The following is an 18,434-nucleotide window of genomic DNA, read 5'->3' as shown; positions in this document are numbered from 1 at the left end:
ATTCAGGTCCCACGTTGTAAGCTCTGAGCCAATTATATTTAAAATATCTCCTCTGCTACTGCCTCTTGGTCTTTGTGGCTGTTCTCCCCTTCTTGCCTTAGTAATTGTGGGTTTTCTCTCTTGGTGAGCTCCCAACCTCAGCACTTGGGGCTTCTCTGCGCATTACATTGTTTCCTTTTCTGTGTGCCATGGTACATCTGTCCTGCCTGCAATTTTATTTGTACCTCGAATCTCCAAAGAGAGAGCTCATTGTTCAAGCTTGTGTGTATGCTGTAGTTGGGCACAGGACTATTGGCACGTACTTTTCTCTGAGCCTTTTCTTTACTGGCAAGGTGAAAAGATAGGACTAAGACCTTCATGATGTGCTTTCCATTACTCCGGGAAATGTCCGGCTGTCTCATCTTCTCTTGTTGCTAAGATCTGGAAGGGATTTGGGGAGATTTTTTGAAGACTTTAGTACCTCTGGCCAACACTACTCACGTTATAAATAGACTTACCTTCGGATTAAATTCATAAGACTTTCTATCTTAAGACATATCGTGTAACACCAAAATTGTTTTTAAAAGGCCGTAACATTTTGTCACCCAAAACTTAATTGATGCATAATTTAAAAAGTAGAAAATCAGGTAAATGAAAATCAATAGAACGAACCTTATAAATTATAACAGTTTTGAGAACCTTTCTTTTGTGATTATACTCTGAAGGTATTTATCTACCTGTTTCCCAAATAGAGAAAGTTGAGTTTTAATACTTTCACAGTATCCTGCTAAGGAAAGATGGTATAGTAGCTGAGCTAAGAAGTCTCCAAATAAGGGCCTTCCTGCCATCTAGAATAGCACCCGAAGAAGCTGAGGCCAGGACAGCCATCATAGTTTGTCCTTGACTAGGAAACTGTGGCTCTGAATTTTGGGTTATCAGCATTTTTCAAAACAACCTCTGAGAAAATAATCAGCTCTTACTTACTGCTCTGACGCCAGGTGACTGGCATTTTAGCTTTTGAATACACGTGCCTTTGTGCCTTGGCCAGAAAGATCTTCCTACTCAAGGTAAATGTTTGTGCATGGCCTGGTTGTTCTACGTTTTTCTCCAGTTTCCCTGGGTGTTCCTTTGAATAAGTCTTTACCCAGACCATGTTTAGACTATAGGTTTGGTTAGCATCCATCTGATATATATATATATATATATATATATATATATATATATATATATATATGTAGTACTGGGATTCCTGGAAACCCTTCTACCTCCGGGTTACACTCCCAGACCTATTTTTATATATTTTTTTAATTTGGAAGCAGGGTCTCTTAAGCCAGCAAGGCTGGCTTCCGACCTCCTGTGTCTGCCTCCCAAGTGCGGGGATTACAAGTGTGCGCCACCATGCCCGGCTTTGCTAGATATTCTAACTGAAAGTCATGAGAGTGGTTTGTGGGAGCCCAGGGTCTTGACGAAGAATGGGTGTGTTGAATGACCTATCCTTTCTGAGCACCTGCCACGTTATCAAGTCTTCTGGTTGGGAGCATTTTATGTGTGTATGTTCCCAAATAGTTTTAACTAAAATCCTGAACATGGGTAATATAAGTCGTATTTTACAGATAAGGAAACTGAGGCTTTTAAACTAAGAACTGAAGCCCAGTTTACCACCTAGCAAGCGCTTGGAGTGCTGAACACAGTCTGTCTGTCTGTGTATACTGTGCCATTCAGGGAGAGGAGGCTGAAGACCAGCTCTGATCTGCCTGACTCAGCAGCCCTCTCTCTTTTCTCCTTTCCCTAAGAGTTCTCCACGTGAGAGGAAGGAATTTCTCCCTTGAAGAGCAGGGCTGACTTCCTCTCTGTCTTTGCGTCTAGATTTTATACTGTTGGGTGTGGGCTGTATAGTCAGCCAACTCATGGTATCGGGGGATAGGAGTTACACATGAAATCATTCAGATCTTACCTTTGGAAATACAGGTCAATTCCCATTACTGTGAACTTCAAGTCTCGCACCAAATATTGCTTGCAATACGTGGGCTGTCAGCCAAAGCTTGAAAGGGTTTTTATTATACAGACATCTCTGTTGTAAAGGTATTTGTTGTGATGGGATTTGGGCTGTATAATGACATTCTTCTCAGAGGATTACAGCCTTTAGCAGCTTACCTACAGAGAGCAACAGCCACCACGTTTTGTTTTTTTTTTACATTGATACTTACGTGTGCTATACATTCTTTTCCCCATTCATATGTAAAATAGGTCCCTAAATTTACATTGATTTTGACTCTGTCAGCAGGGTACAATTATCATGTTTTCACAGGGCTGATGTCAGAGCCTCAGAAACTAGAATTCCTAGAGGCTCTGTCTAAATGTGGTTTGAATTATCTTAGCAAGGCTTTTAGAGTGGCCTTGATTCAGGGCCCCACTGACCTTGATGATTCCAAGGAAAGAAACAAAATTGGGTTATCACTTAGTGCAGGTGAATTCGATCTTCATCCCTCTTTTACATTTTATATTTTGTTTAATATTGAGGGACAAAATCTTTGCCCTGTTTTCATCCTTTCAGAGTCAAAATCTAAGCTACAGATGGTAGTACAAGCCAATAATCCAAGTACTTGGGAGGCTGAGACAGGAGGTTCACAGGTTCAAGGACAGCCTCAGCGAGTAGTGAGACTCTCATCAACCTAGGGAGACCCTGCTTCAAAATAAAAATCGAATAGGGCTGGGGGTGTATCCAGTACCAGGAGTGAGAGGGAGGGGAAGAGAGTCAGTCTACGCTATTTCTCTCCTGTAGATATATGTGTTGACCAACAGGCTCAGCAGCTCTAGGGAATCTGGCTAAGTAAACGCTCACCTATTAGGACTTAGGAGGAACAAGTTTTATTTAGTGGTTCTCTGTTGAGCCTTTGGTTGGTGAGAAATATCACTTGGTAGGTAAGAATGTGACTTTTGAAGTCAGAGAAGCCTAAATTAAGTTTCTGGCTCTGCCATTTTACCTAATTACATCTAAAACTGGAGACAGGCTTTGGAGGGTGGCTGAGGTAATGAAGTTACATGTTTTGCACAGAGTGGGAATTTGGTAGTTGCTTATTTTGATGGAAATTATTATTACAGTTTTTGTTATCACCACCGCTGTCTCCAAGATTATAAAATCTAATAAGAATAATTAGGTCAGTTCACAGGTAACTGTAATATAAAAGGCCATGAGTTAAGTAAGAGTGAGAAAGAAAAAGAGAGAAGCAAACGGAAACCAATGAAGTTCGGAGAAGGAATAAATAGTGGACAGACTTTGGGAGAGAGGAGGAGATGGCACCTTCAGCAAGACTTGAAAATAGTAATAGGATTTTAGTGAGTAAAGATGGTGTTGGACATCACATGTGTGGAGACTGGTTTAGTTCAGGGCAGCAGGTGATAAAATACAGGGTGTATCCAGGACACTTAGAGTTACCTCCAAGTTTGAAGGAAATATAACATGAAATGAAATGGAGGAAGAGAAGGCCACAAAGCCTAAGCCAGTTTTAGGAGGGCCTTCATTCTTAGGACAAAAAAAAAAAATCTACTTTGAAATTTCTTTGTCAGCTAGTCCAGGGTTTAGGTATCAGGCTTTAGGAAAAAGAGAGCAGGAGACTGGAGTGCCGCGTGCACCTGTGTGGAGCAGAGCGTGGGGTCTGTCGTGGAAATGGAGAGGAAGACAGACAGGGGGGGTGATGAGAGGAAGGGAGGACTTGGTAACTAAACTGGGCCACTGAGGACGTGGGGGTTTGGGGTTAACTGGAAGAAATGGGAAGCCATCAGCAATGTCGGAAAAAAAGAAGAGGATGAATGCAAGTTTAGTTTTAATTATGCCGAGTCTGAGGTATCATAGAAGAGTCCAGAAGCACAAGGGCCAAGAAAAGCAATTGACTGTGGTGCTTCAGAGGGCTTGAGAGCATTTTAGAAGGAGGGTGGAGGAGGGGAGGAATTGTGTAGGTATATGCATGGACTGTGAGTGTAGATTCTCTTTCAGTGGTCTGGTCACAAAAGAAGAAAACGTAGACATGTGTCATTGTCGTCTCTGCAAATGATAAAATGGTAGAGTAAAAGTAGCTCATAACAGTGTAAGAGGGGCCTTGCAAGCTGGAGAAGGAAAAACTGAAGATTACAGGTAGAAGGCTAGAAAAAAACTTTTATTTGAGGCAGCAGGCAGTTATTAAGAAGCAACATCGCAGAAAATGTCAGCAAAATGGGGGGAAATAGTTGACACTGGGTAGGAATGCCCTCGATCTTCATAGTAAATAGTAAGTGCCCATGAAAATTAGGTGAAATCAAAGAGTTAAGACTGGGGGGGGGGGGTTAAATGACTGCTTTGGAAAATCCAGTATGGGAAATAATAGCAAGATGGGAAATTGAGTATGCTAAAAAAAAAAAAAAAATTAGAGAGCGGAAAGGCCCAGGCACACCTAGGTTGCGTTGATTCAGAGTGAGCCCTGATGGTTGTAGTTTAGGACTGCCCATCCGAGAGAGCGAGCTGAAGCCGTCACAGGGAACCTAGAGTTGGAAGCGTTGAAAGTAAAGAGTTAGGGTTAGGAGGGGTAGCAAACGTATCCGAATATTCTCTACCAGGTCTCAATTAGCGAAGCTGGTAAAGGCAAAAGATTACAGTTGGGAAGAAAAAGGAAGAGTATATGGAGACTGTGTTCAAAATAGACCAAACTTGAAACTTACAAATGGGAGACAAAGTATGTGACTTGGACCGTCACTCTCTTAATAGCTTATTTTATTTTCGTGGTACTGAGGATTGAATCCAGGAACATTCTGCCTCCAAGCTATACCCCAACCATCTTCATTCACTCACTCATTCATTCATTCATTCATTCATTCATTCATTCATTGAAACAGGCTCTCACTAGACAGCTAAGAGTCTCGCTAAGTTGTTGGGCTGGGCTGGAACCTGTGATCCTCCCGTCTCTGCCTCCAAGGTCCGGGATGACAGGTGTGTGCCACAGTGCCTGGCTTCTCGTCATATCTTAGGAAATCAAAATTATAGTCTAGGATCATGATCCCCTGGAAGAAAGCATATGGTATAGTGAAGGCTATTTATCCTTTTCTAAACTTCAGTAGTGGACTATTATTATTTTTATTTTTCTGGAACAAGAGCTAAGTGACTAGATTAAAATCCTTTTGTCTTGGAGACCATAAGATAGGAACAGAACCTCAGTTCTAGTTCAGTCCTTGATCACATTTTGCTTTCTCTCTCTTGGCGACTTCTCAGCCAAAAGAGAAATAGAAAGGGGAAGTAACTTGTGTTGACCGCCACTGTGTATCACAGGCCCAAAGAACAAAGCTTCCTTTTTTCTTGAAATGTGTCTGGGAGGTCAGGGCATGACCACGGTGCAGCTGCAGCCCCACATTGCTGAGAGCCCCGGGTTTTCTGGGTGGAACAAAAATTAAATTCATGTCTCCTTTGGGAAGGGTTCTTACCTTGAGGTTTGAAATAGCTTTGGTGATGCCTATAACACTAACACTGCTGACTTTTCTCGTTGGTCAGGCCACACAGGGGACCAGCCCCATTAGACTATGATGGCGAGTTATTTCCTCTGATCTTGCAGGCCTTACTTCAGTCTTCAAGAATTCATTAATAAAATCCCACTTTGTCTTCATTGTACTAGTTCGTACAGTGGAAAAATTTCTTGAGCATGAGACTAGATATTTGAAGAATGAACAGACGAGGGAAAAAGGAAGACAGGCTAAGGACACCAAAGAATTTAGCAAAGGGACAGCCCTCAATGCAGAAGAGAGAATGGTACCATGGAGATAGGCCTTGGGGCCAGGAGACTTTGGATGGGTACTTACTATCACAAGATAGTTTGGTGAAGGAGCCTCAATTTCCTTATCCTTAAAGCAGAAATAATAGCTACTGCACAGGGCTGTTTTACATATTCAGTAATCAATAAGAGGACAAATGAGAGCGGGGAGGGCATGGTGGTGTACGCTCGTCATCCCAGTACTTGGGAGGCTGAGACACAAGGATGTGGTCAGCTATGGCAACTCACTGAGATTCTGTTTCAAAATAAAAAATAAAATAGGGCTGGAGGTGTAGCTCAGAAGTAGAATGCACCTGGGTCCAATTCCTAGTACCACATACACAGAACACAACACACACAACACACACACAGACACACATATACACGGGACAAAAATGAACACTGCTAGTATCCTCTAAAGAGAGTTGGTAGTCTTCTCAGCTTTAGTATTCTTTGAAATGTTAAAGGTTTATAAAGAACACCGTTGGTCTTAGTATGCTGAGTTGATGTTAGACATCTGCGAAGGAGGAAAGAATTCATCCCCACGCTTTGTGCCTTCCTTCCTTTCTTAAAACCTCTGCTGGAAATTCAAGTCCTAAAAGTGTACATGGAGTCTGTTTACTTAAGCAAAGCCATCTCAAAATCAATCATTGAGCAAGAATTTAAAATGCAGGCAGATGAACCCATGCTACATTTTACTGCCTCCAAGTACAGTAGAGGATAGGGTTTCTGTCCTACATTTCTTAAAAATTAGGGTTGCTGCCCTAGATTTTCTGGGACAGTTCCAGTTTAGGTAGTGCTACCTCAGTGGCCCACAGGAAGGATGTTTCATCCTAAGTTAATTTTATGCTAAAAAGACTCTGTGTTACATATCATGATATCTCTTTATTATTGGCTGACCGGGAAACAAGACAAATGTAAAATACAGTCAGAATGTTTCTGTTCATGCAGGTAGGAAGCCTTATCATGTCCTTGTGAAAGAGGCTTCAGAAGATCTATGGTTATATTAGGAGACTTAACAATTCATTTTCCAAAATGGAGTCTTTAATTATTTTGACTTGCACAGATGTTTATTTGAGATAAACAGAGGAGAAATGTTAATTTTCCTTTAAGTCTTAGTAAGAAGGAATCTCTTTTGAGGCCCAATACTCTGGCATTGAGTGACTGGGCTGGGTTTGTCCAGCATAGTGCTGAATTTCTGTTACCTCTATCAAAGGGAGAGTTCTACCCTGGCAGATAATATGGGTACGTTTTGATCTTTGTATCTCTGAAGGAAAAAGAAAGGAAGAAAGGAAAGAAGGGGAGACAGGACACTCGGTGAGAGCCAATATCGGAGCCAGTATCAAAGAGGACAAGGAATCACTCAAAGCTTCGTCCCTCGATCCCTTTGCTGCTTCTACTCTGTCTGGAGCAGTAAGATTTCAGCTAGCCAGGCGTGGTGGCGCACGCTTATAATCCCGCGCTTGGGAGGCGAAGACAGGAGCATCGCGCTGGTTCGGAGCCAGCCTCGCTGGCTTAAGAGACCCTGTTTCCAAATAAAAATATAAAATAGGTCTGGGAGTGTAGCCCGGAGGTAGAAGGGCTTCCAGGAACCCCAGTACCACCACCCAAAAAAAAAAAAAATTCAGCTAGTCTCTGGTTGTCTGCTCCTTGGTAGATTTTCATTTCTGGAATTAAAGTTTTAGAAGAATAAGAAAACAGGGTCTGGATAAAAAGGAAACAGCTTCTTTGGTAGAAAGTGGGCACTAGGGGAAAAAGACCCTACAGCTTCATGGCCTGTGTCTGTTGAATGCCTTCACCAAGGCGGATGGGAAGCGTGAAGGGTGGTCTCCCATCATCTGCATTTGCACAAAGTGATTCCACAGTTTGCTGCCTAGATGACTCATCTGCTGTTTCCTTTGTAGCCAATGAAATTTCCCCACTCTAGAGATGGTCTAGCATTGGTTACACAGTTGTACCAGTGTGGATCATCATACTGAGGGCATTATGAAACCAGCCCTTTGGAAAGGAGAGGCCCAACTTCCTAGCCAGAAAGACAGATATTCTTACAGGAGAGGTGAGGCTACTCTGATGCTGCTGCCCAAGGGCCCCTTAGCTCCACATCTGATTCACGTTTGCTTCAAAGGCCCTAGATAATTAAGCTTTTGGGTTGAAAGTTTACTGTCTTCTTTTCTCCACACTTTGCTTCTAAGAAAACTTAAAATTAACCTCATTTGGGCTGGGGCTATCAATCAGAGGTAGAGCACTTGCCTAGTGTGTGTGAGGGCCTCGGTTCTATCCCCAGCACCACAAAGTAAGAAATAACCATGTGTTAAGTTGTCTTAGAAGTCTTCAGAATCCTAGCATAAAAAATTTTAACATCACCCAGGCCTGGTGGCACATGTTTATAATCTGAGCACTTTGGAGACTGAGATAGGAGGATTCAAAGTTTGCAGCCAGCCTCAGCTAGTTAGTAAGGGTCCCTGCAACTTAGTGAGATGCTATGTCAAAATAAAGAATAACAAATAGGACCGGGAATGTAGCTTGGAGGTATAATGTCCCTGGATTCAATCCCTAGTACCGCAAAAAAAAAAAAAAAAAAAAAATCATATGCCTTTTGAAGAATTTAGTATCTTTAATAATTTCAACCATAGTAATGTCTAAAATTCTATTAATATAATAATCACTTTTTGTGTAGTATGTTAGTAGATTGTGTGTGTGTGTGTGTGTGTGTGTGTGTGTGTGTGTGTAACTGCGGATTGAACCCAGGGGTGTTATACCTCTGAGCTATACCACTAGCTCAATTTTATTGAGCTATTTTATTTATTTATTTACTTATTTACTTACTTATTCTCTAAGTATGGGTCTCACTAATTTGCTAAGAGCCTCACCAAGTTTGTGAGGCTGGCCACGAAACTGCAATCCTCCCGTTTCAGCTTCCCAAGCACTGGGATTATGGGCATGCACCACCACACAATGCTAAAAGCCTAAATTTTCATCCTTGGACATGTGGCCCCAGATGCTCACAACATGTAGGCCTGAGATCTCAGGTTCTTTGCTCCTCATCCTAATGTTATTGATTCTGAGACCGTTTACTCTCACACTTTATTTTCTAATATTGACTGGCCAAAAAGCTTTCACAAGAATAATCCTCTCTGTAGCTAGACCTAGACATGCCAGGGTGTGCCACTATGAGTAATATAGAATGATCATTATGACCCTCGAAACCGTTAGATACTAAGGGGATCAAAAGATAACTGGTAAAATGGGGGAAAACAAACACTAAGCTGAGATCATATGATTTTTTAAATGAAAAGTATGCATTCTGGTAACAGAAATAGCAGATGATGGTATGTGTATCGACTTTTTGGACAATTAATTGGTGAATTGAAAATATTCTTACCTGAACTTTGAAACTCAGTAGAAAGTAGTTATATATTAGATTTCTCAGTGATGTGTTTTATATAACAGTAGAAAAAATGTGCCCTGAACTAGACCAATTAGACTACTAAGGAGTCAGGGTCTTCAAATGTCTGAGAATATTTTCAAATCAGCCTTGGCAAGCGCATGTAATATAGAAAGGGACACAGAAAAAAGGTATATATGAGATGTTGGGTTGTGATGTATTGGGTTTCTCAAGGCCTTTTTTTTTTTTTTTTTTTTTTGCTGAGTGATAAAGACAAGTAGATACAAGCAAAGAAGATTATTTTGTTATAAATGGAAAAGAGATCTAGCTGGTCCCCTGAATAGGGCAAATTGTAATGGTAAAACTAATAGGTCGGGGTGGATGGTGGTGGCAATTCAAACACCACCGGAATTGGCATTTAGGATCAATACTTTTTCACTCTCTATGTAAATGACTGAGAGAGATGTCCCCAGTCCGGTATATCCACATTCTGGTATTAATTCAAATTGGAGAAACTCATAAAAAATACTTCAGACAATAGATCAGTTTGAAGGATCAAAGAATATAATTTCTCTATTCCCACTAGAGGATCATAAATTGGAATTGGAGAAAAGAACTGAAGGATTAATAAAGATTATTCACCCGCTATATTCTTTAACTGACCTAGAATTCGATGGTTATAAAATATTTTGAGGTGTATTAGGCTCTAAGTTTATGTTGCACAATTACCCAACCTCACCTGCTTCGGGATAGAGGTCTGTCCCTTTGGGCAGCCTCCAGGGCCCTTTGGAGCTCATGTTCTCTTGCCAGCAAATCTGGGCATCTGTTTTCTTTCTTTTTTTTTTTTTTTTCTTTCTTTCTCCTTTCCTCTATCCTCTATTTTTTTTAAAAAATAAATACTTTTATTGGTGCACTGTAATCTCACAGCATGATGTAGTTCAGAGTTATAGGGACATACATGCACACAGCACTTGGTGAGCTGCCCCCTCTGTTGCTCTCCCAACTCATTCCTGGTCCCCGGACACAATATAACCTGGCTTAGTGGTGCACAGCTGTAATCCTGGTGCTTGGGAGGCTGAGACAGGAGGATGGAGGTCAGCAAAGGTCTGCAGCCGCTTAGTGACTCCCCTAAGTGAGACGATAAACTGCTTCCCAAACTCTGTTTTAACCTCTGCTCAGGTTGCCTCCTCCCTCCCCTTCCACAGGTGCTCATCCCCAAACCACTGACTTATAAATTTCTTACATGCCAGTCTCCATCTTATTATGGTCTGCATCCTGGGACAATATGCTTGATGTTTTTTTTGAGTCAGGGTCTTGCTAAGTTGCCCAGGGTGGTAGTTTAATGGAAAATGCATTATAGACATGTAAGAGCCGTAATAAAATGCTAAGGTGAGAAGCACAGAAAGCCAGGCCTCTGGCAGACGAGATGGGCAAAACTGCTCCCCGGTGCTAACCATAGCAACTGATGGTGGCAGACACCAAGTGTGGAGGAACGGGCTTTGCAGCCGCCCTGTAGGCCGCCACGGCCAGTACTAGGAAGTGTCATGGAAGACACATCAAGGAGACGGAGATGCTCCAAAGGAGACCAGCATGACTCACAGAGGTCCGGGAAGGTGAACCCTGTGGAAAGGGCTAGAAGGTTAACTTCAAAGGCCTGACAGCATTGAGTCTGGAGAATGAAAGGGGTGGGGGGGAGGGTGCAGCAAGACAGTAAAAGGAGGAACTATGCTCTCAAAAACAGAAAAAAGAAAATGATTGAAGTTCTGAGAATCTAAAGTGCACACTGAGGCTATATACAGGCAAGCTCTTTCAATTAATGCTAAACCCTGGGATTCTGCTGTTTATACTTAAAATGTTGGGACACTTGGTAAAGTGTAGAGTTTGAGCCGAACTTTTATGTGGAACGGGTGGTGAGCTTAGAGCACCCGGTGGAGGTTGATGGCTAACTGAGTTGTCCCTGGGAGTGGACCTGAGCCAGCTCTTTCCTGAGAGTTGATGCACAGCTCTTACCGGTGACTCGAGGCTAGGGGAGGCTTGCAAGACCTGGGTCCCAATAATATTGAATTTATTATAGAATAGGGAAAAAATGGAAGATGGGGCCCAAGGACTCATACCAAGTATGAATTATGTGACAATAAGCATTTATCAGTACTTACTGTGTGTGTAAGGTACTATACTCAGTGCTAAAAATGTCAAGATGAACAGGCTATGAGCTTGACCCTAAAAGAACAAGGAAAATTTTAGGTATTAAAGGTAGGACTTCTGTAAATTCTTTTGTTTTGTACCCATGTGGTGGGGAGAGGGGTACAGCTGGATATTGAATCCAGGGGCATTCTACCTCTGAGCTACACCCCGGGACCTATTTTATTTTTATTTTGAAACGGGGTCTCACTAAGCTGCCGAGGCCCTCACTCAGTTACTGAAGCTGGCCACGAACCTGTGGTCCTTCCGTCTCAGCCTCTCTAATACTTGAATTATATGCATAATCTCACACCAGGCGCTTTAAATTCTTTTGAAATGTAGAGCTGGTACTGGGTTAACAGTGTCTGTAGTGTGTGTATGCAAGAGAGCAAAAGAGGCTTGTGCTGCTTATATAACACAGTTGTGGTGAAAGGTTAGAAGAACCAAGGTCTTGGATATAGAAGTCTAGTGCCTTACTTTCAGTAACATGCCCATATCATCATCATCATCATCATCACCTTCTTCTTCTTCTTCTTCTTCTTCTTCTTCTTCTTCTTCTTCTTCCTCCTCCTCCTCCTCCTCCTCCTCCTCCTCCTCCTCTCTTCTTCTTCTTCTTCTTCTTCTTCTTCTTCTTCTTCTTCTTCTTCAATTTTCTATTTACTTTCTCCTCCTTTGTAGGGAGTTTAGGCTATAAAGAGGCTCAGTGTTTTACTAATGAGCCATTCTGAGGGTTTTTCAGTTAGATATGAGGATATAAATTTTGCAGCCCTGTGAACCTAGCTAAAGCATCAATATTGCCCCTTTTCCTTGTGATCTATTTGGTGGCAGGTCAGAGGGAGCCACTGCCTCCCTCCCTGTGGGTACGCATCCACCCGACATTAAGAAGTGACTAGCGGCGTGAACTCCAACAGGACGCAGCTGTCTATGTGTTTAAAGCACATATGTGTGTTTCAAACTCTGTGATAACCTGAAACTGGTGTATTTATTTGAATGCATCTCTGTTTTCTTCAAATGCATGTGATATTGCCTACATGGCAGACGTCTGAGGACTAAATTATTGACAAAATGTTGAATGTAAATTGCCCAGTGCGGTAGTAGAAGAAAATAATAATGAAGAAATAGCAACAGTCACAGCCGTAATGGCACCTCATTTTATACGCTACACATATTAGGAAAGCTTTATTATTCTAGACTTTTGTGCAGTAAGACCTGAAATGTTTCTTTTTCAGCTAAGTTGCTAGAAAATATTATACACAATTGAAATAAGCATTGTAGGGATGAAGGGAAGGTTGTGGTAGAATGAGTCAGGGGAGGGCTGCTGGGTAAAAGCCAGTGATCTCTGGAGAAAGAGGATAGAACTTGGAAAAACAAATATTTCATAACTCAGAATCAGAGATTAAAGAGGCTGAATATAGATTCCAAACCTAAGGAAGTATTTGAAACTTCTGAGCATGGTGTTCCTGACCTTGAAGACTAGCAAACTTCTTCAAGATAATTACCAATTATTTTGCTTTGGACCAAATTTCCATTGACATCCTGAAATAATTCTAAATATTTATTTATTTATTTATTTATTTATTTATTTATTTATGTTTGGTACTGGGGACTGAATCCAGGGACATCTATACTCCCCCCAGCCATATTTTACTTTGTATTTGAAAATAGGGTCTCACTAAGTTGCTGACGCTGGCCTTGAACCTGCAATCCTCCTGTGTCAGCCTCCCAAGTACTGAGACTATAGGCGTGTGCCCCCCATACCCTACCAATAAACCTTATTTATACTGTTTTATATACTGGAGTGTGTACTGTGCTCCTCTCTGGGAGTTTTCAGGTTTTGTTTTGTCACTGATGTGTGTATTTTACTGTATGCTTTGTTCAAAGTTGAAGTTGCCACTGAACTAGCCAAGGGATGTTGCTTCTAAGATATTTTCCCATGTTGGTGGCAGTTCTTTCCTTTGCTTTTACATAGCCTCTTTATCTGCCAGCTCTGCCCAGCTTTGAAGATGGTGGGTTGGCATTAGAGCAGTGTTCTATGACCGGGAGTTGGGGCAGTTTACCGATTTTTCATGGCAGGAGTCTTCAAGTATCCTGAGCTAACCATCCTCATTTCAAGTGACCTCTCTGCCCTACCCAGAATTGCCAGTGGTTTGTGTGGAATAGCTCTTTTGGAGGCAGTAGATATTATTAGAAGCCGGGCATGTTGGCATATACCTCTAATCCCAGTACCTGGGAGGCGGAGATAGGAGTATTACAGGTCCCAGGCCAGCCTCAGCAACTTAGTGAGATTCTCAACAACTTAATGAAACCCTGTTTCAAAATAAAAAATTAAATAGGGCCAGAGGGATATAGCTCAGAGATAGAGTGCCCCTGGATTCAATCCTAATACCATTCACGCAAAAAAAATAATAATAATAATAATTATTATTAGAAATCTCATGACTTTGAAAAGAAAATAAACATGTTAGGAATTTTCATACACATTTCTGTATAAAACAACAGATTACTGAAGCATCCCTTATGTGAGGACTTGTTTTCTGTTTATGTTACTAGAGAAGAAGAATTGGTACCAATTCTGAATAGGGTTTCTTATCAAATTACATAGTTATTGCAACATAAAAAATAAAGTTTTTACTCTTTACCCCCTATGATGCATCTTGAAGAGTTCCTTCAAATCAGATTAGCTTAAGGTAGATGTTTATTTTTTGTTTATGTTCACGTATGTGGATTTTTTTAAGGAATATGATGGTATTAAAGAGAATGTGAACCAAAATGTTTGCATGAGTGAAAAAAGTGAAAAAAAACTGCTTAATTTGAATATTCCACTGCTGTGCTGGAAATACACTTTTCTTTCACACTTCCATTAGGCAGAGAGGAACCAGAGAAGTCTAGATTCATTGTCTAGATTGAATCAAAACCTCAGTGTGGCAAACAGAAAATCAGCCTCAGGTGTTTAATCCTTTATGAGATACTCATGGTTTGTCCGGGTAATTTACACTTTGTAGTTAAGGACCATTTTGCCATTTATCCTTAGGATTCAACATTACCTTGTTTATATATTGGGGGGAAGGAGGCCAGGAGAAGTTGGGGCACTTCTCTGCCTCTTGTGCCTGGGGTGTTCTCCCCAATAATTTGTTTTTCTTTATTTTTTATTTTTTGGTGGTACTGGTGTTCCTGGAAGCCCTTCTACCTCTGGGCTACACTCCCAGATCTATTTTATATATTTTTTTTTTTTAAATTTGGAAACAGGGTCTCTTAAGCCAGCGAGGCTGGCTCCACACCAGCGCGATCCTCCTGTCTCCGCCTCCCGAGCGCGGGGATTACAAGCGTGCGCCACCACGCCTGGCTTTCACCAATACTTTGATGAAAGCTGATAGAGCCACAGAAGTTACGGTCCCCATCAATCTCTGAGTGAAGTCACTGTGTCCTAGCAGTGGTCTTAGAAGACAGACACTGTGTAGCTCAGAAAGCCACACGCCAGATTTGGACCCGGGCACCTGTGTAGGATACACAAGACCTCTGAAAGGAGGTGTCTTTTAAGAGGTGAGACAAGACCCAGGAGCACCAACGATGACCCTGAGAGCTGCCACCCTATTTGGGATGCTTGAGTACACTGGAGTAGGCAAGCCGGTTAGACAGAAAAAGTAAACATGATGTCCATGCCCGGGCCACTCTCCTCTGCCAACCGGCCTGCTGCACGTGACGCTTCCTTTGTGAAGTGGACATCTGTCTAACGGGAACTGGACTGTGACCACCAGTTCATTTTACACAGGCCACCATGCAGCTGCCAGATGGTGACAGGACTTAGCTATTTTGCAAGTCCAATATGAGCTATGTTCCACTCTGGAGCTAGGAAATATGGGGTCCTTCCACCAAGCACATGTCCCTGCAGAGGATGTGCACTGAAGAACCCAGGCTTTGCTCTCATCTCTCTGAAGGAAGAAGGAAAGAAAAAAAAAAAAACCCTAAGGAAAGGTAATGAATAAATTAAAGGCATTTTTTAATCACATCTTTTAGGTTTCCCTCTCCACCTAATTGAACTCTAATCTGCATTTAGGAGTAGAGTTTTTAAGTGGGACATGGCAGGCTTTTATGCCACAGATTAAGTTCCAAAGCAAATAAATTTGTGACAGCTTAAGAGGCGGAAAGAAGAGACTTTGTCAAATGGCAGAGTTTGATTGTTTAACCTAGGCTAATCAGTAGCTGGAGAGCCTGCCACAAGTCTTCAGAATGAAGCTCAGGAGATAAGAGAGAGCCTATCGCTTCACTCCCTGGCTTTCTCTCCCTCTGCATGAGCTGGAGAGCTGCACGAGTATTCGTAAAACTATTGGTCGAGCTGCCCAGCAACACAGAATGCTGTGTTGACACATCTCCCGTCACGTGTGTGCAACGACAACGCTGTATTTTTAGAACACTTAAAAGTCAGGAAACCGTTAAACCATATCGCATCCTCCCCTGCCCTCCAGCCACTTCCCCAAACCTTCAGAAAAATTGCCCCCTCTTTTAGAGAAGAGGAACCCGAGACAGAGATGAAGTGGTGCATTTGAGCAAGGCTTATAATCCCGGGGAAATTTGCAAATCTAGTCTTCAAATCGAACACATCCTTCGGAATAATTTTTTAACGCTTCTAGTTCTTCTCCTTACACCATGTGTATTCCATATGACCCTAAATCTAAGCCTTTGTATCATCCATGGAGTTCAAAAGACAATTTAGGCTCTCATTTACTTTCCTGGCATGCATTCAAATAAAATAAGGCGCAGAATACTGGGCTGTGAAAAATCAAAGCTCCAGGCACACTTTGAAAATCTTTTAGAAATTTATAACACTTATTAAGTATCTTTCATGCAATGAGCTTGCATTGCTTGTTAGACGAGTGTGCCTCTTATAGCCCTGAAATTCTGTGCCTAGCTCTGTGCGTGCTGCGGGGTGTGGAAGAGGCTTTCAAAATTGGCTGCAGATTGAACGAATCAAATGCTGCTTTTTCTGTGATCCAACACCAACATTTTTAGAGTTACTCCCAAGAAGCCAAGATGTTTTTATTCACCCCATGAATGTATTGTGTATTACATGCCAGGCAGCCCATAGTGTCCTGGGGATATGAAGACCAAAGGTATGGCCCAGGTCCACAGGGCCTGCGAAGTCTTTTGAAGAGAGGATGGGGTACCCACGGGTTTGTCCGTGTGTGTGTGCGTGCGTGTGTGTGTGTGTGTGTGTGTGTGTGCATGCATCATAGGGAAATAGGACTAACACCCCAACACATTTATCCTGAAAGCTCCCTAACCCAGCAAAGATTAAGAAAAATTGCATTGTACAAAGAGGAAGAAGGAGCATTGGAGTTGTTTGTTTATACAGCATCTTATTCAACGTGTATAGTGTTTTGCCAGGTACATGTTCAAAATCAAATCTTCAAGTAGCAAAGCGTATTAGTCATTGGGAAAGGCGGCACCCACACTTCGAACAGCACAGATCCGAAACAAAAACCTTTCAACTCTGTCCCAGACCCCTCGGCATGTGTGAGCACTCCCAAGTATATGGCTGCAGTTTCTTATGTGAGGATCTATTTATTAGCCTGTTTATAGTTCTCAGTCACTTGGGGTCGGGAAAGGGGGGGGACAGACCCACACAGCGCAAGAGTTTTATGAGTTATAAAGCTGCCCACAAGTGTGATCTTCGGGTGTGTGCTTTTCCTGGTTTTGGTTAATATCCATGGCTCGTTTTGCTACTGCTTACCTTTTTCTTACCAGAAAAAAATTGCCAACTTCCAATTTTAAATGACTGAATTATCTAAGTGTAGGCTGGTGTATGCCTGTAAGCTCAGTATTTGGGAGGCTGAGACAAGAAAGTCACAGGTTCAAGGCCAGCCTCAGGAGTGTAACAAGACTATTTAGCAACCTAACAAGACTCTGTTTCAAAAACAAACAAAAGATTTAATAAGGTTGGGACTTTAGATGGAGGTAGAATTCCCCTGGGTTCAAGTTCCAAGAAACAAAAAATGTTTAAAAAAAAAAAAAACACCTGATGAAATCGGATGGTGGTAGAACTGAATGACATAGTGGTCATGGTTGACAGTAGGGCCTTGGCTCCTCATCCTCCTCCTCCACCTGGAATAAGTCACTTGATGGCTCTGTGCCCCAGCTTCCTCATCTGTAGTGGGAGCAAGGCTGTGAAGCAGATTGAGGGCAGGTGCACAGAGTGCGCAGAATACAGTGTGGCCCAGGATACGCTGCTCCGAGACCCCCTCTCCTGCAAATGCGGAAGCTGGAGTTACCGAGCATCCCAGTCTGACATTCCCTTCCAGCCACACCTCTGCACAGCCCTCATGCCAGGCAAGGCGGGCTTCCCCAAGGGCGCCATCATGCCTCAGCAGCAGGGACAGTATTATAGCAATAATGTCAACACAGAGCGCTGGCTGGGAGCTGGGTCCTGGACTGAGGGCTTAACATGGCATCGTCTTATATGTCTGCACAGCGGTCTTATAAAATAAATACTATTGATTGTGCCCATTTGTTGGAAACATAGGAAACTGGCTCATCTGAGTAAGCGGCAGACTTAGAATTTGAACCTGAGTAGCACAGTTGTCCATGGAGTTCCCGCTCCTCACCCGCACGGGGTTCTAGTTGTCATTCCTGTAAGGAGGAACTGGGCTTGTCTCTGTGCCTACTGAAACGGTATTCCATGTCGGGATGATACGCGTTTAGCACAGCGTGGTAACCAACAGGTGAACTGTATTGAGCTGTGTTGAACTATTACTGAACCCTCTTCCACCTCTCGCTTCCCACGTCTGGGTCCTGCTGTTTACCTAGACTCGTTGTTTCTTTGATTACAGACTTTTATTGGTACATTATAATCATACATCGCAAGGAGCTTCAAGTGATGCAGGCACCCACGCACTCGTCACTCGGTGTATCTCCATCTGTATTCCAGCCGGATCCCTCTTCCTCCCTCCACACATGTTGGTGATAACTTCGTATGTGGCCAAGACCTTATTTGAACCGTTCCCTCCTCAGCCATCGTTTCCCCCCTCCACTTCTGTCCCCCAGTCCCTTCCACGATTCTACTGGCTTCTCTCCTCATTTATCTCAAGTCCCTTTGGTTTCCTCTTTTCTCTCCATCATCCATG

The 18,434-nt window shown here is 42.4% G+C and overlaps 1 protein-coding gene across 27 annotated transcripts in view; it reads left to right on the top strand.

Annotated features, from left to right (window-relative positions):
- CELF2 (CUGBP Elav-like family member 2) overlaps positions 1–18,434 on the top strand; it is a gene marked incomplete at both ends in the record, with an annotated part of 565,297 nt that overhangs the window by 391,148 nt on the left and 155,715 nt on the right. The window lies entirely within an intron of this gene.

The sequence above is a fragment of the Muscardinus avellanarius genome (genome assembly GCF_963383645.1).
Source record: "Muscardinus avellanarius genome assembly, chromosome: 20".
NCBI lineage: Eukaryota > Metazoa > Chordata > Mammalia > Rodentia > Gliridae > Muscardinus > Muscardinus avellanarius.
Note: the sequence above shows the minus strand (reverse complement) of the source record. Positions and strands in the feature narration are given on the sequence as shown.